The 24,512-nt window shown below is 36.1% G+C and overlaps 1 long non-coding RNA gene across 1 annotated transcript in view; it reads right to left on the reverse strand.

The window, feature by feature from the left end:
* Positions 1 to 664: 664 nt before the first annotated feature.
* LOC132680165 (uncharacterized) overlaps positions 665 to 24,512 on the reverse strand; it is a 54,048-nt gene continuing 30,200 nt past the window's right edge. The window contains exons 4-5 of the long non-coding RNA XR_009610556.3: positions 4,881 to 4,987; positions 665 to 1,198 (exon numbers count right to left, since the gene is read on the reverse strand). This is a non-coding gene — a long non-coding RNA (uncharacterized LOC132680165). The remainder of the gene's footprint in view (positions 1,199 to 4,880; positions 4,988 to 24,512) is intronic.

Consider the following 24,512-nt stretch of genomic DNA (forward strand, 5'->3'; position numbering starts at 1 on the left):
TCAGATAATAAGCTACAGGCCACTTAAAGGTACTATAGAGAGTAGAAGTTGGCCATTTGAATATTTAGTCACAGATGGTAAATGGGATTTCCACTCTCTACTGCATCTCAGATACAGAGATTAAATCTCTTTCACATTTGTCTCCACATCTTTTAGAATATTTTTTGTTCTAGAAAGTTTATTTTGTTCTGCAGTATTTTAAGTTGGAACTTCTGAAGAGATTGATACTTTCTCATTTTCTGGGGAAGAAAAGTGATAGATTGCCTTTGTAAATGAAGACTCATGCTGTTATTGTCTACAGTTCGTAGTAGTCATGTTAGATTAAACAGCAGTCTATTGTGGGCTTCTTATTAATTATGATGCTTCCTGCTACCATGCTGATTTTTTTTTTCTGATGGCTTCACTGTGGAGAAGCACAGCTTCTTTCAAAGAAGCCCATCACAATGCAAGCAGCTCATTAACTTCAGCCTTCCTCCCAGATTCCTGTGACAAGCTGAAGAACGTTCCCTAACTAATTTTAGAGAGAGATAATAAAGTTTTATTTCCCTTTCACAGTGTTTAAAGGGCAGTTTATCGTGTTCTTTTCTTCAAGACAGAATTTTGAACAGAAGCATAGGGACTCAGAACTTTATTTTTTAATGTTCTGGATGTCACTAAATTAGAAGTTGCTATAAATGACACCTCCTTACATTTGGTAGGTGCCTTATTTTATTAAAAAATAAAGTGGGCATATCTGTGTGTGCAGTTGTTTCAGAGAATAATGAACTTAAAAGAAATTTCTGTGATCATCTTTCCAGATTGAAGTTTTATGGCTATTCTTTGTTGGTTTGTTTTTTATTTGCTAGCAAGCAGGAGAGTACTTATCTAATACAGAATCTTTCAAATATGAATACTCCTTAGGGCTCTTAAATTCTAAAATTTCCCCATTGTGTATTCTTTCCTTTGGTACATTTCTCCACACATTTTATAACACTGTAAATTCTTTGGAAAAGGTACATGTCCGCATACTTGAATGACTTGAGTGAAAATGTCTGATTCGGTCCAAATAGGCTATGTTATTCTATAATGACATAGGATCTGAGTAGGTAAATATCATAACAAATGTGTTCCTCTCATGCTACCAGTCCAATGTGGTTTGGCATTATACTCAAGGATGAAGGTTCATGAAATTCCATTTCCTTACACGTGTTCATGATGGCTGGAACAGGAAAAGAAAAGACATTGGATTAAAAACTAGATTTCAAAATTCCTCAGAAAAGTGGCATATACCACTGCTCACCATCAGCCAGAATGAGTCCCATGACCATGCCTAACTTCAAGATGATAGGAAGGTACAGTCCAACCAGAGGGAGAAGGAATAGAACATTTATGAACAGCCCCAGTGATCAACAGCACTCTATCGTAAATTAGTTTCGTATACCAGATTCTAGCTGACAGCTCTCTGCAATAAGGGGTAGAAATTGGTATGTGAGGGGTAAAGGAAAAATAAGCTTTTAGAGTATAAAAGACAAACCTAACAGGCACAGAAGAAACATAAGGCTAGGTACCTGTCCAAGTGACAGGAGGGTTTTTGCAGAAGCAATATACCAGCTCACTAGCCTTTGGTGTTCTTCACTAAAAATAGTAATTCTCAATTTCGGTAAGTAATTTTCTGAATAATAAAATAGAATGCACTATATCAGTAAAGTGCACACAATTAATACATAATAAATGACATTTACAAGGCTTTTTAAACCATAGCTAGCTTGCTTGCTTGCTTGCTTTTTCTTTCAACCATAGCTTTCTTGAGAGAAAACACTAAATTGTTGATAAAATGGTTGGGATCTAATGACCCACAGTATAAGATTTACAGTTCCCTAGGAATAAGGGCTGTGTCTTAGATCTCCCTGTGTCTCTAGTTGCTAAGTTACAGCTGACTATATTTGTTGTAGAGCATAAAAAGCAGAGTGTGGGAACTAAATGGCCTAAGTCTGAGTCCTTGCTTGACCACTTACTTGCTTAGTAACTCTGTGCAAGTAGCTATTGCTTTTGCCTCCTTAGTATTCATTTTTCCTTTGGCTAACAGTGTGATAACCCCCCCCTCCCTACCTCCTGGATGGCTCTAAACATTTATTCAGTCCATGTGGTTCCACTGGGGTTCCATCTCCTAGCTTCTGGGATAATATGTTTCTCAACAACCTGTCCCTGTGGTCACACTGATTGTTTCAGAAGGATGTACATGTTCAATATTTTCCACTGGAATTTTTTTTAATACTTAGGAAAGGACAACTATTATATTTATCTGATGGCTGCTGAAAGGATGTGATGCAAATCTAAAGTGGTCACCTTCCATATTTCCTAAAAAAGGGGAACTTCTGTCTGAGAGAGGAGACAATGAGGAAAAATTCTAAATGGAATTGGGAGGTGAGGAAAAAGAATATGAATAACAGACCAAAGTGATTGTTTAAGTCCAATGTGATTTGACTTTGGCCTTTAAATTATAGGACATGATCCTTGTCCTTTTCACTAAGCTATTTGAAATTGGGATTTTTGAAACACTAAGCATCCTGACAAACCTTCCTGAGTCTGTTTTTATGCATATAAAATGAAGTATTGCTGTAGTAATAAGTGGATTTCCCTGAAGTAACTACAAATCCTTAAAACTTGTATATGCAGTATGTCTGTGGAAGATTATAAACATAATTTGTAGAAATGTTGGGTTTTAGATACTGTCATACGCGTTAGCAGAAATAGACATTTAAGTTGGATATCCATGTCTGGATCACAGGAAATAGGTACAGGAGGGAGATACAGAATTAGGAGTCATGAATAAAGAATTGGTAATCATAGCCATGGTGATAAATAAAAGTGCCTCATCAGAATGTAAGAGTTCTAAAAGGAGTAAAAGGGAATACTCTATACTTTAGGTTTGATAGAGAATAAAGAGCAGTGGGCCTGGGGCAAAGGTATGTTTTTTTTTTCTGAGGTTGGCAAGGGAGTGCACTGGCCGGTTCATATAGGGCCTGCATGTGAAGCAAGTTGCTAAGGAACTTACCATTTATTACTTGGGCCGATGAATGGGAGTTGAAGAAAGGTTTCCAGCAAGAGACAGAATAGCATTTCTACTTGTATTAAGATCATTCTTGTGGAAGAAGAGAAGATAGATTATAAGTCAAAGTGAATGATGTTAGAGATACTAATCGATTATTCTGATTATTTAAGCAAAAGACAACGAGGATCTAAATTAAGGCAATGGCAGTGAGAATTAAGATGAGGATATGGTTGGAACGGGACTTAGGAGAGAGAATCTTACATTATTAAAGGTATTTGAGGGCTGGGAGAGAAATGCTTTCAGTATAAGGGTTTTTGCTAGAGTGAGAGAATAGTGACAATTCAATTAAGAGAGGCAATACAAAATGAAAAATAAATTTGGAGCACATTTCAGTTTTTCTCAGGATGATGTTAAGATCTAAAGCCTAGAGAAGAATTTGGAGTTGACTTGTCCACAAATATGTGTTAAAACCTGTGACAGAGGTTTTTGTTTTTGTTTTGTTTTGTTTGAAATCTAAAAATGATATAAGATGACACAAGGCTGAACTCTGAGGCTGGAGCCCTAAAAAGGCTAGGGATCTGGGAAGACTTAAGAATCAAAGAACCTACGAGTAGTAGTAGAAATAAATGATTGTGGATGCCCCCCCAAAAAGAAGGGAATATTAAGTCTGAGATAGTGGCTGGTAGACCACCATATATACTGAAAAAGATAAAAACTGGGGGAAAATTAGAGGAATAAGTGTCAAGTAATAAGATAATTCAGGTCTTCTTTAGCATAAAACTATCATTCTCAAGTACAATTTATTCATGGTTTACACAAGTTTCATTTAATTCTGCCTGGCAATAAGAAAGCACTGCACTTTTCGTCTTGAAATCCCCTTCTATTATTTTTGCCCACCAGACATTAAACGTCCCATTATCTGGGATCTTCTAGCCCTCTGTACACACCTTCTTCCCCATACTTCTCTCCATTTTAGTTATTGACTATATTATTTTACTTAGCTAAAAACCATAAGGTCCTTGAGGATAGGGTTTCTCTTTCTTTCTTTCTTTCTTTCTTTCTTTCTTTCTTTCTTTCTTTCTTATGTTTATTTTTCAGAGAGAGAATGGGGGAGGGACAGAGAGAGAGAGAGAGGAAGACACAGAATCTGAAGCAGGCTCCAGGATCCAAGCCGTAAGCCCTGAGCCCACTGCAAGGCTCAAACCCATGAACCGTGAGATCATGACCTGAGGGGAAGTCCTAGGCTTAACAGACAGAGCCACCCAGGTACCCTTCTTTTCTATCTTTACTCATAGCACTAGCCCTCTGGTCTGGCTCAAAAGAATGTTTATTGAATGTGTCTCCCTAATATCTACCATTCCCTTTTCTAAATGGTGTCTCTCTTAATGTATCAATTGGAAAGCTTAATTTTCCTGTTCCTCCTACATGTTTGCCCTCTGATGTTTTCCATGTCTTAAGTTGGCCCATCGCTAATAATAGCTATTAGTCTTCGTGTAGTAGACCACTGAATATGTTAGCACCCCCTCTTACAATGAACCCTGAAGGAAATTGGATGGAACATAGTAAAAGCATTTTATCATGTCAACTTTCATAAGACCAATGATAGGACTGCAATTCAAATATAAAACCCAAAACTAATATAGAGACAAGAACTACAATATAGTAAGAACTAGGCAGTTAACTTAAACTTTGCCTATTACCACATTACAGTAGAATATTTAAGATGAGGACTTTGCACAAGAAGAATAGACCTTCCTTGCAGATTCTCCCTTAGGTCTTCATGTCTTTGCACCTTTTTCTTTAAATCTCTCTGTTCATTAGAACACACACTCTTTGGGAAAATAGCTACCTGATGGACAGGAAAATATCTTCGGTTTTTCCTGAATCTTCATTCCAGGCAGTTTGGACAATGAGAGCTCCCTCTACTCCTCTTGTATATTCTCATGAGATTTCAGGCTGTAAGCAAGCATTAAATAGAATCTCAGATTCTAGTCCACTTTTTCTAACAACAGGAGGTATAAGTCATTGGGGGCATTTGGGTGGCTCATTTGGTTTAGCGTCTAACTTTGGTTCAGGTCATGATCTTATGGCTCAGGAGTTCAAGGCCCACATTGAGTTCACTGCTATCCACACAGAGCCCACTTCAGATATTCTGCCCCCCTCTCTCTCTGCCCCTCCCCCACGTGTGCACTCTCTCTCAAAAATAAATAAATCTCTTAAAGTCCTAAGTCACTGATTTCTTCATCTGGTAAGTAATTCATTATCTTTAAAATACATTCTTTTCCTCTGAGACATCAGAATCTAAATGCATTTTTTGAGAAAGAACTTTTTGAGCATTAACAAAACCCTGGACATGCCATAATGGAACAAGGAATATGAATGGCTTCTTGTCAGCTCTACTTGGGACTTCAGTAACATTTAATGCCTATTCTATTTATTGGCTAATTCCTCATCAAAATTGATTCCCATTATTTTGAGTCAGCCCTTAATTCAGATTTTGGTTCATATCTTACTGTGATCTGGAGGGAGATTGCCAAATCTGCCCACGAGAATGAATGAATGAATGAATGGATCTTGTTTATATCAGATACATTTTATCACATTAAGTTCATAAATAATACCTGCATCCACTGTTCTTTTTAATGGTTTCATAGGATATTGGCACAACTATAACTCACTTACTGTAAGTGCTCTGTCTAGAATAAAATCAGCTTGGTTCCTTATACACAATGATTTAATGTAAGGGGGCACTTACTACACATGCAAGCACACTTGCCTGCTGAGATTAAGTATTTAAAAAGATGAGGCAGCTGTAATTATTTGCATGCTAATTTACCATGAAATCTTTTTCCAGCCCTAAGGACACAAAAGCTTTATGTTTAATGTTTTAGTCCATTGTAACAGATAATTTAAAAAATCATTAGGACCGAAAAGCATTATTTTTTTTTGCTTTAGTAACTTCTCCATATTTATTACTACCATCATTGCACCATTTCTTAACTATGGGCTAGAAACCTAGGTTTTATCCTTTGCTATTTTTTTTTCCTTTCCACCCATGCCCATCATTATGTACAGTTTATTTTACTTTATTAATGTCTCTAGAATTGGTAACTACATTTATCATCACTGGTTCTACCTAAGTCCATGTTCTTACTAATCACACATGAATTATTATGCCATACCGTTTACTGAACTCCTGGTCTCTGATCATACCTTTCAAGGCAATTTTCAAAAAACATGATGTTACTCTCATATAAATTTAATTGCTTACTATTGCCTTATTAAATAAAATCCAAAGTCTTTCATTATCTGTTCCTTTCAAACTCTCAAGTCTCATTTTATAGTAATCTTTTACTTGCCAACTTTGATCTTTTTCTCTAGCCATACTAAACTATTCATAGTTGTCACCTTCTTGTGTCTTTACAAATACTATTCCTCTGGTTGACTCAGGCTACTCCATCCTCTATACTATAGCAGGGCAAAGGTAAATTCTGGTTCCATTTGCAGATACAGACGTTAGAAAAAAATAAGTTTTTCAAGAATACTTATGCATGAATTCATGAGCTAAACAATGAATACTTAAAGTACATTTTATTTTTTATTTAATTTACCAATTTCAATTGTAGTTGATGTATGATATTATATCAGTTCAAGGTGTACAATATAGTGATTTGACAATTTTATATATTATGCACTGCTTATCCCAAGTGTAGATACCATCTGTCACCCTACAATGTTATTACAATATTGTTAACTACACTCCTTATGTTGTACTTCTCATCCCCATGACTTATATTATAACTGGAAATTTGTATCTGTTACTCCCCTTCACTCACCTGCCTCCCCTCCCCTCTGGCAACCATCAGTTTATCTCTATATTTATGAATCTTTTTCTCTGTTTGCTTCCTTTTTTAAATATTCCACATACAGGTTAATCATATGGTATTTATATTTTTCTGACTTATTTAACTTAGCCTAATACCCTCTAGGTCCATCCATGTCCCAAATGGCAAGATTTCATTCTTTTTTTATGGCTGAGTAATAGTTCACTGCGTGCATGTGTATATACACAAATACCACACATTCTTTATTTAGTCACCCACTGATGGACAGTTAGGTTGCTTCTATACCCTTTTATTTCTGAGCTTTGGTCATTAACAGTTTATACATTAAATTTCACAAAAAAATATTGGAGATGGTGGATTAAACTTCTGCCTGATTTCCAGCTACATCAACCAATGTGATAATAGAAAGAAGGGATTATATTAGTATAGTTATCATAGCTCCTTGGCCCTCTGTGTATTTCTCAAGCCAGGAATTTAAAGTCTGATCAAGCCATTTTCTTTGTGTAGGCTTTCCAGTACAGCCAGATGTGCTGGCGCATCCCAACACTTGCAGTCCTTATTCCTCCTCCAGTGATCTCTCGCAACAGCCACTTGGTTCACCAATGTTTGGTATTCATTAGGCACATAAGAGGCTTTAAAAAAATCATAAGCCATCTTATGCTATAGACTTCCAGTATACCATTTATCCTTAAAAACAAACAAAAAAGAAAACAGAAAACACAACACTATCTGCTGCTAGAAAACATGTCTAGCCCCAAGCCTTGCATCCCCCAGGTTTTAGTAATGAATATAGGAATAACCTTATGCATTTTAAAGGAAAGGCAGATGTGATGTAGACTTGGGTATTCACAATCTTATTAGAAGGAATAGAAAAATGACTTCTAGTCTAAGTGTCACACTATTTATGTTAACCTTTTTTTAAGGTACCTAGGTATTTTAAGACCAAGGATTCTTTCCTTGAGTTGTACATTTTAACATTTCCAAAATTATGACACAACACTTCTGAAAGGTTGTTAATAAATTGATGGTATGTTAGAGCTGTGGAAATGTAGCACTTATTATCTAGCCATCACTTAATTTCCATTCTGTTCTCTGCAAGACTATCTTCACTGGCATTCATCTTGGTTTTTTCAAGTAGCCACTTCGGTTGGTTAACTTCTCCATCCCAGCCATAGCCCTAATTCCCTTAATCTTGAAATGCTCTGTTTCTTCAAGTTTTTACCTTTCAGCCCCTTATTAGACTATTCCACATTTATATTAATGTAGAAATGAAAGAACAATTCTTTACATATCCACCACATGTAGGGAAAGTTTTATTGTCAATGAAGCATGAAGTTAAATTTTAATAATGAAATATCAGAAGACCTTTGTTTACCTCTCAAGTCCTACTCCATGAAAGGTTTATTTCTATAAATACATGCTAAAAGATTGTAAATATCATATTATGGTTTAGAATTTTCAATTGTATTACAAATTTCTGAAATAGATACTGTTGGTATTATATTAATGGCTATTGCCAAATAATAAAAGGCAATGGCAATAAAAGGTTTTAAAGCTCTGTTAAAGCTTTTAACAAAAAGGTTTTAATCCTCTGTTAAAGAGGATTAGCCAGAGGATATGACTGGGGCAAATATATAGAGAGGAAGTGTTAAAATTAAACACTGTTTTGATCATATTGTTCTTTATTTGGAAGCTTTGAGTAGATTCCATTATTTTTGGTGTTGTGCAAGTGCTACCATGAGATGATCATAAAACTCCTCTATGGGGCGCCTGGGTGGCGCAGTCGGTTAAGCGTCCGACTTCAGCCAGGTCACGATCTCGCGGTCCGTGAGTTCGAGCCCCGCGTCAGGCTCTGGGCTGATGGCTCGGAGCCTGGAGCCTGTTTCCGATTCTGTGTCTCCCTCTCTCTCTGCCCCTCCCCCGTTCATGCTCTGTCTCTCTCTGTCCCAAAAATAAATAAAAAATGTTGAAAAAAAAAATTTTAAAACTCCTCTAACTTTCACATTTCTCTTTAATAAAAGTGGCAGTAGAAATACGCAAGTCCGAGGATTGTTACAATGATTAAGAACAATAAAGCAGTTGTAGAAGTTGATATTGTGTCCTCTAGTAAGCTCAATAATACAGAATACCTGTATTCCTTTAGCTTGTATTTCTAATACCCACCCCTAAATGTGGGGAAGAGGACAAATAATTCCTGCTGATATGAGCAAGATACTTATTATTGGTGAATTCTAAAAATGGTGTATATATTTGTTTGAATAATCTAATTTCCCTCTGATGTACTTTTTGTTTGTGCTTGCACAGCACGATTTTAAATTCCACAAACAAGAAGAAGAGATAAAAGGACAGAGATAATAGTGCCTTAAAATTTGCTTCTTGACATTGTTCACTTAATAAACAGGGTGAAGTCCGTAACCTTCAAAAGACTGACAAAGGGACATCTCCTTTCTATGCAAATTTACATCATGAAAGAATGATTGGAATAGCTTTCCTACTGTGCAACAAATTTGTTAAGTGGAACAGATTGAAAGTATCATGCCATTTCCCACAGACATAGGGCATGTAAATCAGCTTGCAAATTGAATGGGATCACAAAGAATCATTTGAAAATGACTCTAAGATTGAAGGTTTCAGGACAGAGTATAAAGTGGTAGGTGGAAAGTAGGTGTCAGCTGTGACTGAAGTAAATGATACATAGACCCTGAGGAAGGATCTGTGCCCAGTAGGTCAGGTGCATTTGGTATGCAAGAGTCTGTCTTGAAGGTAACATATTAAATTATTTCATATTCAGTGTTGATTTGGAGAATTATGTAAAGAAATATTTGTAAAGTATATTGAACCAGCACTCTGAAACTACTAATCATGTTCAGTGAATTTAATTTAAGGATGGAGAGAAAAGGTGGGAATTAATTCCTAATTTCATCACCAAGTAAAATAAATGAAATAAATGCTTAGTCTGTAGGTTTACCATTCTGCTAAAGCCAGATCCACAAGGTATTAGAGTCAGGGTGGCCGCATGGCAAAGGGGCCATGATACTTAACTAGAGCTGAGGGTTCATCTTCTGACTTAATTCAGAAGAGGGAAAAAATGAGAGTCTGCCTCAAGGGAAGTTGTATCTCTAATTTAATAGGTGATAAAGGAGAGAAGAGCCAGAGGTACTAGATTATATGGTAGGATAGTTGGTTACTATGTGTATATAATTCACAAAATCCTTTAATTTAATGGATTGTGGAGGTCATTGATTCCAACACTCTTTAAGTGCATGACTAGCTTCAAAAAAATCACCAGTAAGTGGTAATTTGATCCTGCTTGACTAACTCTGCTAATAAAAACTCACGAAATTTATGGGGAAATCTGTTCAATAATTAGAGCTTTGTAATTATTCAGAATCACTTCTTTATATATGATTAGCCACTTCAGTATACCTTTTACTCCATTGTCTGTCTGTCTCTCTCTCTCTCTCTCTCTCTCTCTTTCTCTCTCTTTCTCTCTCTCTCTCTCTCTCTCTCTCTCTCTCTCTCTCTCTCTCACACACACACACACACACACACACACACACACACTACTTTTATCTATAGGCAAAAGATAGACTTTCAAAAGGTACAGTTAGTATGTTCGTTGTGAGCCTCTTTTAAACAGGACGAGCACTCTCAGAATTAGTGAAATGACACTTTGCCCTAACAATGGCAGCAACGGTATCCTAAAATATGTTCAGCAATCGGTGCTTTGCTTGGCTTGCTACATATAATTCCTACAATCTCATTTTTACCAGGGAGTGAAAACGAAGCACAAACAGGCAGCAACCTGCCTCAGTTCACACAATGGAATTTGGGGGCCAAGATTAAATCGAGGCCTTCCATCTGCAGGGTCAGTGCTCTTCACTAGTTACCTGTGCTAACAAAAACAACAAAAATTCTTTTTATCTATGTTAATAAGTTTTGTTTTAAAAGAGCCAAAGCATAAGAGACTCTTAAAAACTGAGAACAAACTGAGGGTTGAGGGGGGGTGGGAGGGAGGGCAGGGTGGGTAATGGGTATTGAGGAGGGCACCTTTTGGGATGAGCACTGGGTGTTGTATGGAAACCAATTTGACAGTAAATTTCATATATTAAAAAAGAAAAAAGAAACTAACTCAAAATTCAAAAAAGGAAACAGAAAATATGAAAAATAAGAGATAAAAATAAATGACTAAGAAGTTAAAACCTTTTTACATAATAATCAGTAGAATTATGTTGTTCATCAGTAGATCAGTATTTTATTAATGAATGGCTCAAAATTTAGTTGAAGTTAAAAATAAAAAAAAAAAAAACAGAATGAAATTTGGGAAACTATCAATCTAGGCAAGGGGTAAAGAAGTGATCAAATCTCTACCTTTTAGTATATAATAAAGTGATTCTGAAGCTACTGAATTTACCTTTAAGGAAAAGCACATACACAACCATCAAAATATTCAGTTTATGTAGAAAACTACCAAAACTGAAAATAAAATTGCATGAATTTTACAAGTAAGATAAGACTGGTTAAGCTTTTGACTGTAAGGCTCTGCAGCTTTCTTGAGGGGTTTCCTTGTCTGAGCCACCAAATGGAAGGTTTTCTCAACTCTGCATTCATTACTTACTGTGTAATGAGTCCAGTGGCCTATTGCCAACCGCCACTGTTGAGAATAAGGGTATCCTTAGTAGATGTTCTTGTAGATCTTCTTGCCATGTATAGATAATTTAGAATTTACAAATAAAGATTTAATAGTGGTATAAAACCTAGATACCAAAACTAACAGCAATTTTAATCAGACAAGAAATGTTACTTTTCTACTTTTTAATGTACTTTTCCCTTCTGAAAATCTTGTCAATAATTTTATAATTATCTCCCTATAAACTGATGGTCTCTAGCTTCATAACATATGTAACATAGTTCATATCATTAACCACAGACCTATGTTAAAACCCCAAAAAATTGGTTTTAAAAATAGGAATAGAGTATATGCCAGATTTTTTCCCCTGATGAATATTGTTATCTATTATTCTGTCTTTTCACACTCAATCACAAATGATTTTAAATAACAGTTCTTCTGGGAACTGAATCTCTCTCAAATCATAAAATGTTTTTGGAAGCTGCATTAATATTTTCATGTGATCACATCACTGATTAAAAGGGAGTTATCAGCTTTTTCTACAAAGTGCCCACCTGATCATTCTACCATCCATAAAAAGGATTCTTTAAAAATCTTTTATTATCCTCCTTATCCCTCTCTACCCTAATTCTATCAGTAACATCACCATTTTAAAGCATCATCCATGGGTTGGAACATTAGAACCATCTTTGCCTCTTCTCTTCTGCTTGTCATTTCCCACCACGGTGTCTGTCCCTCTGTGTGTTCACTTAGCCATACTAAATTACGCTATCACTATAGCTCTCACAAATGTCCTTCCTTACTATTTCCATTGGGGCCAACCCACTCCAATTCATTTTCAGACTATTCTAATGGCTGTCTTATGTTCTTCCTCACCAACCAGTCAACTCCCTATTTAAAGACCTCCAAGGGACACCTGGGTGGCTCAGTCGATTAAGCGGTCGCCTTATACTCAGGTCATGATCTCATGGTTTGTGAGTTCGGACCCTGTGCTAGGCTTTGTGCTGACAGCTCAGAGCCTGGAGCTTGGTTCGTATTTTGTGTGTGTCTCTCTCTCTGCCCCTCCCCTGCTCGCATTCTGTCTCTCTATGTCTCTCAAAAATAAATAAACATTAAAAACCTCCAAGAAACCCTCTTTTTGCCTTCTATTATTGACAGGGATAGTACTGATAATAAAACCTTTAAACTTTGGAAAAAGAAATGTTTCCTAATGTATCTATAGTTTTCTGAATGCTAATAATTTGTCTGCTACACTTTTTCTTTCATCTTCTATCTCTCTGGTTTGTTATTTAAATACATACTATATTTTTTTAGCAATTTGTTTATAATTATCCCTTAATTGTATTTCCCTTATATTTCCCTAAAACTGGTTTGCTGGACAAGTAAATGCATGCAATCACCATAGGTTTGCATATGGTTCAGTTTCCTCATATTTTTTTTTCAGTTTCCTCATCTTGAGAACAGTAATAGTACTGATCTCAAAATGTTATTGTAAGAATTAAATGAGTTAATACATGTAAACCATTAAAAATAGTGCATGGCATGTGAAAAGGGCTTAATAAATGTTAGTTATAGCTCTTTATTTGCTTTTCCACTAACTTACTATAAATTTGATCTGGTCAGTAATCTTACCAATTCATTGTAAACAAAGCCAACAATACATGTGTTGAATCCACACATGGATTTAAGGCTGGAGTAGATTACTAGTGGTAAGATGTCTATCAACCACAAGGTAAGGATTCCAGTATCCTACATCCATGTCTAACCCAAAACATAAATTTGATTAGAATCTTTGGTCAACTGAATGAACTGGAGATGTAACTTACCCCAGAGCTGTGTCTGGATAGCATAAAAGAAGTAAAAGGTCTTAAAAGGTTGTCTGCATTAGAATAAGAGAAGGATTTTGGATCTGGGAATATTTCCTTTTCTTTTTTTTCCTTTTTTGGCAAAACATTCTAGTTACCCGTGGAAAGATGGGAAATAAAGGGATGATTAACATTTTTTAAGAACTGCTTATCACTTGCAGACACGGTTGAGCAATATTCACTGGATTTACTGCCTGAAACAACTAAAACAGGAACAAATTTTGTGACACAATGGTTTTCTAGAGAATCAACATCAGGCAACAAAGATAGTGACCCTTGAGAGACAATAATATGGATGAATCCTAGAATTGGTCCAGCAGTGTTATGTCCAGCTTCCTGCTTGAAAAATTTCCCAGGGTCTGGCATAAGTAGAGAGACCTGTATGGAATCCACAGCCTGGTGGGCTCCACAAGTTGAGACTGAGCTAAGGATTCAGAAAATGGAAGAGATTTCATGGGAAATCAGAGTACCAGAGAAAGAGCTTTGCTTTGGAGATCTACAAAGAGTCTCCATCTAGTGTTAGCTTAGTCCTAATGAGAGCATGTGTATGAGGAAACTACCCAAGGCATGAGATGCACTCCCAAAGGTGTATAGGTAACCATGCCAGGCACTCTCACAGACTTGAAAACTTTGTTTCACAGGCATTGGGGACAATACACAAAAGGGTTTTGCCTCAGTAGTGGGGAACAATTAGCTCTAGATTGGGCTAATGTAACACATTTTACATTAATGTGTCCCATGTAACACATTTTAAAAGCAAATTCTGAAAGGATTGAACTGCCTCCAAATAACTTTCCCAGAATGTAGCTCCTGAATATTTATAGAAATACAGAATTACCTAGGACACAGCAAGGTAAAATTTACAGTGTCTCAAACTAATGAAAATGTACCAGGCATATAAAAAGCAGAAAACAAAACTCATAATGAGAAAAATGAATCCATCTAAACACACCCAGATGACACAAATGTTAAAATTATCAGACAAGAACATTAAAACAACTATATAATAGAAATGTATAAACATTTAAGTAAAGCCATAGAGGATATGGCAAACAAGACCCAAATAGAACTTCTATAAATGGTAATTACAATGTGGAGGATAAAAAATGAACTGAAGGAATTGGTAGCAGATTAAACACTACCGAAGAAGAAAGTCACGAACTTGAATACATAATGAGGAATAAGACCAATATATCTGCTTGTTACCACCAGTGTTCAACATTGTACTGGAACTGAAGTAGGAAAAAGAAATGAAGGCAATCCAGATTAAAAAGAGAGAAGAATAATTGCCTTTATTAATAGACATAAGAGTCTGTAGAAAAGGTGATGAGATATATACTCAGATTAGTGATTAATACCCATTTGGGATTATTCATTCCTAGTAGACATTGTATTTATAATATGGAACACATGAAATATTTAAGTACAAATTTGACAAAAGCTATAAATCACCTTCACAGTGAAACTACAAAATATTGCTGAGAGAAATTAAAGAATACATTAATAAATGGAAAGATATACCATATTCATGGGGTGAAGCACTCCATTGTTAAGATGTCAATTCTCCCTAAATCATCTATAGATTCAACATAGTGACAATCTCCCGAAGACTCTGATATCGAACTTCACAAGCTGATTGTAAAATTCATATGGGAATGTAAATGACCTGTAGTAGCCCAAACAACTTTGAAAATATCAGTATGAAATATTAACACCAGGTGATCATATTATAAAGTTACAATGATCAAGATGGTGTGACATTAATGCAAAAATAAATAGCTGAATGGAACATAGTAGTCCAGAAGTCAATCCATACAAATACAGCAAACTAATTTTTCACAATACAAAGATAATTAATGTTGAAAAGCAGATTTTGTTTTCAAAAAATGATGTTGGAAAAATAGACATATGCAAAAAGAAAAAAAACAAAAACCTTACACCATACCTCTACCTGTGTGTAAAAATTGACTCAAAATGGATCAGAGACCTTCATGTAAAAGCTAGCAGTATAAAGATTCCAGAAGGAAATATATATATAAAAAAAAAAAAGGCTTTGAGATCTTTGCCTGAAAATTTCATAGAAAAAACATCAAATGTGCAAGTTAGGAAAGAATAAACTCACACATTTTGATGAACAAAACTTCTTTTTCAAAGACCCTATTAAGAGAATGAAAAGATGAGCCAAATCCTGGGAGAAAAGTCTCTGCTCTAAAAACTCTAAAAACACACTAAGAAACAAATAACCCAAGTAAAAATAAATGAAGGAAAAAGAATTGAATGACCACGTTACCAAAGAAGATACACAGATGAAAAGCATATGAAAAGATGCTTTATGTCATTAGTCATTAGGGAACCACAAATTGGAACCACAATGAGTTTCTACTACATAAACATGGTTAAAATTAAAAAGATTCACCACACCAAGTGTTGATGAGAATACAGGAAAACTGGAATACTCAGATACTGTTGAGGAAAATGTAAACTAGTGTAACACCTTTGGAAAATATTTGGGCTGTTTGTTGAAACGTTAAGCATATACCCCCTGTGTGATCCAGCCATTCCACTTGTGCGTATTTATCAAGAAATGGAAGCATATAGGGGTGTCTGGTTGGCTCTGTCAGTTAAGCATCTGACTCGTGGTTTCAGCTCAGGTTGTGATCTCGTGGTTTTGTGAGTTAAAGCTCTGCATTGGATTCTGTGTTGGCAGCACACAGGCTACTTGGGATTCTCTGTCTCCCTTGCTGTCTGCCCCTCCCCCACTCATGCTATCTCTGTCTCCAAATAAATAAGCTTAAAATTTTTTTAAATAAATGAAAGCATACATCCATAAAAAGGTGTGTACATAAATACAGAAGTTCCTAAGATAGCTTTATTGTAATAGCCAAAAAGCTAGTAGCAACGCAAATGTCCATGAACCAGTGAATACATGAACAAATTTCATCTATAGAGTTCATCTATACAGTGGGATGTTACTTACAACAAAAACTAATAAAACATTAATACAACAATTTGGGTAAGTCTCAGAATTATTGTGCAGAGTGAGTGAAGACAAACAGCAAAATTGTACATATAGTGTAATTACGTCTGCATAAACTTTCACAAATGTAGACTTTTGTGTAATGATAGCAGCAAATCAGTGTTCACCTGGGATGGGGTTGTAGAAGGTGGGGAGAGAGAGCATGGGGAATTACAAAGGGAATTTTTTGAGTAAACTTTTGAGGATATGATCAGTATCTTGGTGGTGGTGATCTCACAGGTATGTATGTATGTCAAGTTTTGCCAACTTATACACTATAAATATATGTAGTTTATAATTTATCAATTATATCTCAATACGTAAAAATTTGGAACAAGAAAATCATGAAAATCATATGTTGTTATAATACAGTAAATGGTTGGAGGAAAGTTTTTTTGGAGGAAAGGACTTAGGCATTTAGAGGAGAAAAAGATACCTGAACTTTATTCATTTAAAATTTTTAAGAGAGAATTGGTGCCTCAAACCAACTCCAGACTGAAAATTGATTGATTGATTTGAGAGAGCACGTAAGCAGGGGAGGGGGACAGAGGGAGGGAGTGAATCTTAAGCTTTTAGCATGGAGTCTGACATTGGGTTCGATCTGACTACCCCAGAATCATGACCTCAGCCTAAATTATGAGTCAGATGCTCAACCCACTGAGCCACCTAGGTGCCCCTGAAATATTATTTTCTAATTAAAGGTAGGAAATGTGTTGTAAATGCCGCATACGTGTTATCAATTTCAATGCCCTTTATTGTCTTACTCAGTAAACAAAATGGTGTCATCTGAGGCAGTTAAAAAAGACTTCAATTACCCAAAAGTGTTATTTTGTATGAAATTTTAAATGCATTTTTTGTACCTCTGAGTGTTAGCTTATCAAGCAGTATGTATTGTTATATTTTAGTTTTTTTCTTAGAACAGAGGCTCTGAGATGCGTGGCAGGTGGGACAGTGTAATGCAGACCTTGGTGTTTGGACCAAGGAAAGGAAGTAAAGGAACTCATAGTGCAGGGCTTGGCAGCTACAAAGCAGTCAAAGGAAGATGACAACTGGGGACTAGAATAATGCAAGGGACAGTGTGGACATGGGGGACAAGGTTAGCAGAGGGAGAAAAGCTGAAACTATGCAAAAGGTCTGGTAATAACTTTGAATTCACATCTTCTTTTGTCCTGGATCACTCTGACAGGAGCTAATATACTTCATATTTTCAGAAATGGCTCCTGGAAATGAGCTATATAAGCAATGGAACTGTGCTTGTATAATCCGTCTAAAGACAGAATACACTTTAGAGTGAAAAGCTGTAGAAATTTTATTCTGTAAATGTCATAGTCTATTTTTATCACTGGGCTATGACCTAGTGTTTAGATTTATGCTGTTGGGTCTGTCATAACTCCTTGTAAATGTATCAAGTCTCGACATAAAAGGGAAGATTCTAAGATGATAATGTTTGAACCTCCTAGAGGTTTATTCACCTCAACAGTGTCCGGTCATTGCCTTTAAGTAGCAGAGGGACCTACCTTAAGTTTATGTTTTAGTAAAATTTGTTACTGGCCATTTCCTAAAATAGCACATGTTAAGCTGAAAAGTAGGAAATTGATATTCTGTTAAAATAGAGAAATGAGGGTCAGTATCAGGTAGAAAGTTTAGAATGCTCATGCTGTTGTAACATAGTCACAGATAACCTCTTTATGATAGGTACCCCACTGCAGGTTCTCTTGTAAGCCACATCTGTGGGCCCATCAAGGTCCTGTGGGTCTTAGTCTATGAAATATACTCTTATGAATCTCTTCCAACCTCTCTCATGCTCGATTAAGTGCTTTCACAGCTTCTTATTATAGAAGTTCCCTTACCCTAAAATGTTATGCTTTTGGGTGGGGTAATTTTGCGAAGACCTCAAGCCTGGCTTTCTTTCAGACTATCCACTTAGCCCAATGGAAAATCCCTTAGTGGGAGTCCAGGTCGCTCCACTTCTGCAGTTTCTCTTCTCCTTGACTTGAAGGACTACTCCACATAATCTCAGACTTTCGCAATTTTCCAAGCAAAAAAAGACCCCCCCCCCCCAAAAAAAAAAAAAAACAACAAAAACGTTTTTAGTCTCTACATTAATGTATATTCCCCCAACCTGCAGGCTTTCAATTCTTCCATTGTGCTCCATGCCAGTGGGACCCCTAGAATATGCTTTTGCCTGTCAGCAGTATGGAGAGCACGAAGCGCACAGCCTTCTGGCTGGTGCTGGCAATCCCATTCATTGGTTCTTTTGGATGCTTCTTCTCTCTGCTACTTTATGAAAATTTGTTCTCCCAAAACACACTACTAGCTACCCCGTCTACACTGCACCTAGAAATCCCCTGTTTTAGTGAACTGCTTATTTATGGTCTTTCTGTAGACTGGTTTGTGTACTAGGGATAAGGATAAGAGGATTAGTGGTATCTTCATAAACCTAGGAAAGTGGCCATCCATTGGAGGTGTCTTTAGGATAATGGTCCTACAATAATAAAAACTTCTTTCCTTACCTTTGGTCCTTTAAGGAAATCAGGAGAAACAGAACCCCCCCCCCCCCTTTCAACATTCTGTGCCAAGTGCTTTTCACTCTTGAGTTTTTTTCTCCATTTTTATTTTTTTTCACAAACATGAGACAATGTTTAGAAATCCATTGTTTACTCATTTAGAGTATTCATTTAAAAAAAGAAATAGGAAATTTTTGATCTACCCTCATTTTTCATGCAAGTCAACAGAGGAAACACGAGAAAAGCACTAAGCACAACCACCACAAATAATAGGATTTTAATCTCTATCCATGAATAGTAGCTGACCTTGACAGAATGAAGGTGATGTTGGATACTGGGAACACTGTATGTGTAATAGAATGCTGCAGTAGATTGAAAACATGGCTGCTTAAATAGCTTCTCACGGAGTGGTGGAAGTAACATTGTGAGTTTTAAAACCTAGGCTTTAAGAGGCTAGGAAGGTAAGGAAGACAGTCAGTCCTACAGGAAGCTGACAGGCCACATGGAGTAGACAGGTGTGGCCAGCCAGCCAGCAGTGTTAACTGCCAGACATGTTCATGCGCATGAACCCAGGAGAAACTAAAAGACAAACTGCCCAAGCAACCCATAAAATTGTGAGAAACGCTAAACCATAGTCGCTCTAAGTAAGTAAGTAGTAAAGTGGTTTGTTACACAGCAATATATAACCTAAAAACGAGAAACAAATCCCAGATTAGTCTCTTTATGCCAGTTTACAAGTTTACATTTCATTATTTGGTAGAAAATACATTGTTCTACATAAGACTGACTGGGGAGTGAGTGTTCATGGGTAAGTGATGACTTCTAGAGGTCAAATTTCTCATCTTTTTCATTTTTTTCTAAAGCAGATTTATTGAGATATAATTTACATACCACAGAATTAACTCATTTTAGGTGTACAATAAGTTCAGGAAATTTACAGAATTGTGCAGCCTTCACAATTAAATTTTAGAACATTTCCATTTCCTTATGGATGACATAAGGATCCCTTTTGCCCAGAGGGTTAACTCTCTGTTCCTGCTCCTGTCCCCCAGCAATCACTAATCTACTTCCTGTTTCTATAGATCGGCCTTTTGTGGACATTTCCTATCAATAGAATCATACAGTATATGGTCCTTTGTCGCTGGTTTCTTTCACTTAGAAAATGTTTTCAACGTTCATCATGTTGTGTATATCAATAGTCTGTCCTTTTTCATTACTGAATAATAATCTATTGCATAGAGAGACCACGTTTTATTTATCTATTACAAGTTGATAGATATTTAGGTGGTTTCCTCTCTTTGGTCTTCCTTATTTTTTTTAAAGTTTGTTTATCTCTACACCCAACGTGGGACTCGAACCCAAGACCCCGAGACTAGGAGTCACATGCTCTTCTGACTGAGCCAGCCAGGCACTCCTGGTATTTCTCATGTTTATTTTATTTTTTTGTATTTATTTACTTATATTCAAGTTAGTTAATATACAGTCTAGTATTGGTTTCACAAGTAGAAAAACATGATTCATCACTTCCATGTAATACCCAGTTCTCATCCCAATAAGTGCCCTCCTTAATGCCCATCACCCTTTAGCCCATCTCTCCCACCTATGTCCACTCCAGCAACCCTGTTAGTTCTCTGTATTTAAGAGTCTCTTATGGTTTGCCTCCCTCTATTCTTATTTTATTTTTCCTTCCCTCCCCCTGTGTTCATCTGTTTTGTTTCTTAAATTCCACATATGAGTTAAGTAATATGATATTTGTCTTGCTCTGACTTATTTTGCTTTGTGTAATACACCCTAGTTCCATCCACATTATTGCAAATGGCAAAATTTTATTTTTTTAGATCACCAAGTAGTATTCCATTGTGTGTGTATGTGTGCGTCCTTGCACGTGTGTGTATGTGTGTGTGTATGTGTGTATATATATATATATATATATATATATATATATATATATATATATATATATCTCACAAATTTATCCATTCATCAGTGGATGGATACTTGGGCTCTTTCCACATTTTGACTATTGTTGATAGCCCTGCTATAAACATATGGTGCATGTGCCCCTTCGAACCAGCATTTTTGTATTTTTTGGATAAATACCTAGTGGTATAACTGCTGGGCTGTAGGGTAGCTTTATTTTTAACTCCTTGAGGAAACTCCGGGCTGTTTTCCAGAGTGGCTGTACCAGTTTGCAGTCCCACGAGCAGTGCAAAAACGTTCCCCTTTCTCAGCATCCTCACCAACATCCTATTTTTTCTGAGTTGTTAATTTTAGCCATTCTGACAGGCGTGAGGTGGTATCTCATTGTGGTTTTAATTTGTAGTTCCCTGATGATGAGTGATATTAAACTTGTTTTCATGTGTCTGCTAGCCATCTGGATGTCTTCTTTGGAAAAGTGTCTATTCATGTCTGTTGCCCATTTTTTCACTGGATTCTTTGCTTTTTGGATTTTGATTTTGATAAGTTCTTTATAGATTTTGAAAATTAACCCTTTATCCAAAATGTCATTTGGAAATATCTTCTCTCATCTTTTGGTACCATATGAACATGTCAATAGATGTAGAAAAAACATTTGACAAAACACAGCATTCCTTCCTGATAAAAGTAGGGATATAAGGAATATACATCAATATCATAAAAGCCATATGACAAGCCCACAGCTAATACCATCCTCAATGGGTAAAAATTGAGAGCTCTTGCCTTAAGATCAGGAATACTACAGGAATGTCCACTGTTACCACCGTTGTTCAACATGGTACTGGAAGTCCTTGCCTCAGCGGTCAGACAACAAAAGAAATGAAAGGCATATAGTTTGGCAAAGAAGAAGTCAAACTTTCACTCTTCACAGATGACATGTTATCGTACATGGAAAACTGAAAGATTCTACCAAAAAAAAAAAAGACTGTTAGAACTCACCTGTGAATTCAGGAAAGTCACAGGATACAAAGTTATCATACAAAAACCTATTGTATTTCTATAAACCAACAATGAAGCAGCCAAAATAGAAATCAAGGAATCAATTCCATTTACACCAAACCAATGAGGTAAACGATCTATACCTTGAAAACTATAGAAAGCTTATGAAAGAAATTGAAGAAGACACACAGAAATGGAAAAACATTCCATACTCATGGATTAGAACAACAAAATTGTTAAAATGTCCATACAGTCCAAAGCAATCTACACATTGACTGTAATCCCTATAAAAATAACACCAGTATTCTTCACAGAGCTATAGCAAACAGTCCTAAAATATGTATGGAACCAGAGAAGACTCCAAATAGACAAAGAAGTCATGAAACGGAACACTAAAGCTAGAGGTATCATAGTTCCAGACTTGAAGCTGTATTACAAAGCTGTAATCATCAAGATAGTATGGTACTGGCACAAAAAGAAACACATAAATCATTGGAACAGAATAGAGAACCCTGAAATGCATGCACAAATAAATGTATGGCCAACTAATCTTCGACAAAGCAGGAAAGAATATCCAGTGGAAAAAAGACGGTCTCTTCAGCAAATGGTTCTGGGAAGACAGGACAGCAACGTGCAGATAAAAACGAACCTGGACCGCTTTACTTACCCTATACACAAAAATAAATTCAAAATTGATGAAAGATCTAAATGTGAGGCAGGAAACCATCAAAATCCTAGAAGAGAAAACAGGGAACAACCTCTTTGACCTCAGCCGCAGCAACTTCTTGCTTGACACGTCTCCGAAGGCAAGGGAAATAAAAGCAAAAATGAACTACTCGACCTCATCAAGATCAAAAGTTTCTGCACAGCAAAGGAAACAACAAAAATAAAGTCAATCTCCTCTCTTTCTAACTCAGTACGTAATGCATACACTAGGCTCTTTCTGATACTTTCTTTACCAGCAATGACTGAATCAATCTCCCAGAAAAGGGAAAAGAAAGAGCAACTAGTACTACTGTTTATCTAGACAGGTATTCTCCAAGAGTCCAAACCTTCACAGCCCTGTTAATCATGGATCTTGTTAACAGTCCTCGATGAGGGAAGGCTGATAATGTACCTCAGAACACTACTTCAAGACAATAGCGAATCAGGACCAGACTATATGGATTTAAGGTTGGTGGTGATCGAGGAGAGCATACTTTGGGTTTTTAAGCCAAACATCATAATCATTGACCCTGGTGCTATAGCAAGATCAGAGACTGTTTTCTGTGATTCTCAGTTCTGAAGTGACATTCCTCAGAGGACAGAAGGAGTGACTCTTCTAATATCTGTTCATGATCTATGTGCTCCATTTGATCATCCTTTTCTGTACTTACAAATTTGACTGCCCGATACTCCTCCTGTCTAGGAGGTTAACTGTCTAGTGAGGAGACACATAATGAAATAAAAAATTATAGTATTGTGCAAGTGTTACACTAGAGGGGGACAGAATGCTATGTGAGCACAGAAAATGGGTTAATAATCCTGAGACAGTAAAGCTTCCAGAAAATGTGGTTTGTAGGATGAGTCTTAGAGAATGACTATGACCTTGGTAAGTGGAGAAAGGAGATGGATAGCATCTATCCTCCAGCTTTTCAGTCCATGATTGTGGGAGAGATTAATCAGGTTCAGTGTATTTGACATAAAATAAAGTCAGATATGTGGATTCTATTACAGTTTTTACTGTCAAATTGTGTGTTCGAATAGCATAGATTTCTCATCTTAAATCCTATTAAAATGTCTTGGCCTAAAACTCAGTAAATCCTGTGGCCTTTAGATAACATCAAAAACTATTAAAATGCTAAATCTGAACATTTAATGTATAATAAAGTATTTGATGTATTTTTATGCTTTTCATTGGACAAGATCAAATATCTCTATCTTTGTATTAAGAAGGATTGTTCAAGGTAGCTAGGCAGGCTCTAGGTGTAAACTGTGAGTCAATTTTTAAGTAATACATACTTGTTTTGTGAGTTTCAAAATAGCTAAACCAATATCAATTTTGCTAATTGCCCTAATATATTTGCACAGATGTTTTAACTCCAGTAGAAGAAAAAAAAATAGACATTTTGAATGATGTAAAAGTTTATATCCACAGAAATTGTTTAGTTATAGAAACTCAGTATTTATAACTTAAAGCATTTCTGGACATATGCTATTGATTTACATTTTAAATGTATTGAACTTTGCCAAAAGAGATTGTTGGATTTTAATTAAAATTTCCCATTATAAAATACTTGGGAAATTCCTACACTTCCTTCTCTTTCCTAGGAATCAATGAGTTGGAAATTACATGAGCAGGACTGGTACTTGTATTCAGATTCTCAGCCTTATATTGTCATGCTCCATTAACAACTTCAGAGAGCTTACTGAATTTTCTAAAATTAAATTTTCAGAACATTTTTTGTATTAGTCAACCTGTCCCTCAAGCAGATCATTCACATTATTCATGCAAGTAAAAAATTGATCCTTGCTAGAGACTATAAGCACACCAACTTTTGCATACTTTGAACTGAAACTATTTTTCAGTTAAAGAAATTATTGTTTCTCTTCTTCCAATTATAGGACTTATAAGCTGGGTTATCTCTCTTTTCTCCCATTTGCATTTTCTCCTTTATTTTTTCTATATTTCATCCTTCTCTCTCTTAATACACACTCATATG

Source organism: Panthera onca, chromosome A1 (genome assembly GCF_046562875.1).
Source record: "Panthera onca isolate mPanOnc1 chromosome A1, mPanOnc1 haplotype 2, whole genome shotgun sequence".
NCBI classification, from domain to species: Eukaryota; Metazoa; Chordata; class Mammalia; order Carnivora; family Felidae; genus Panthera; species Panthera onca.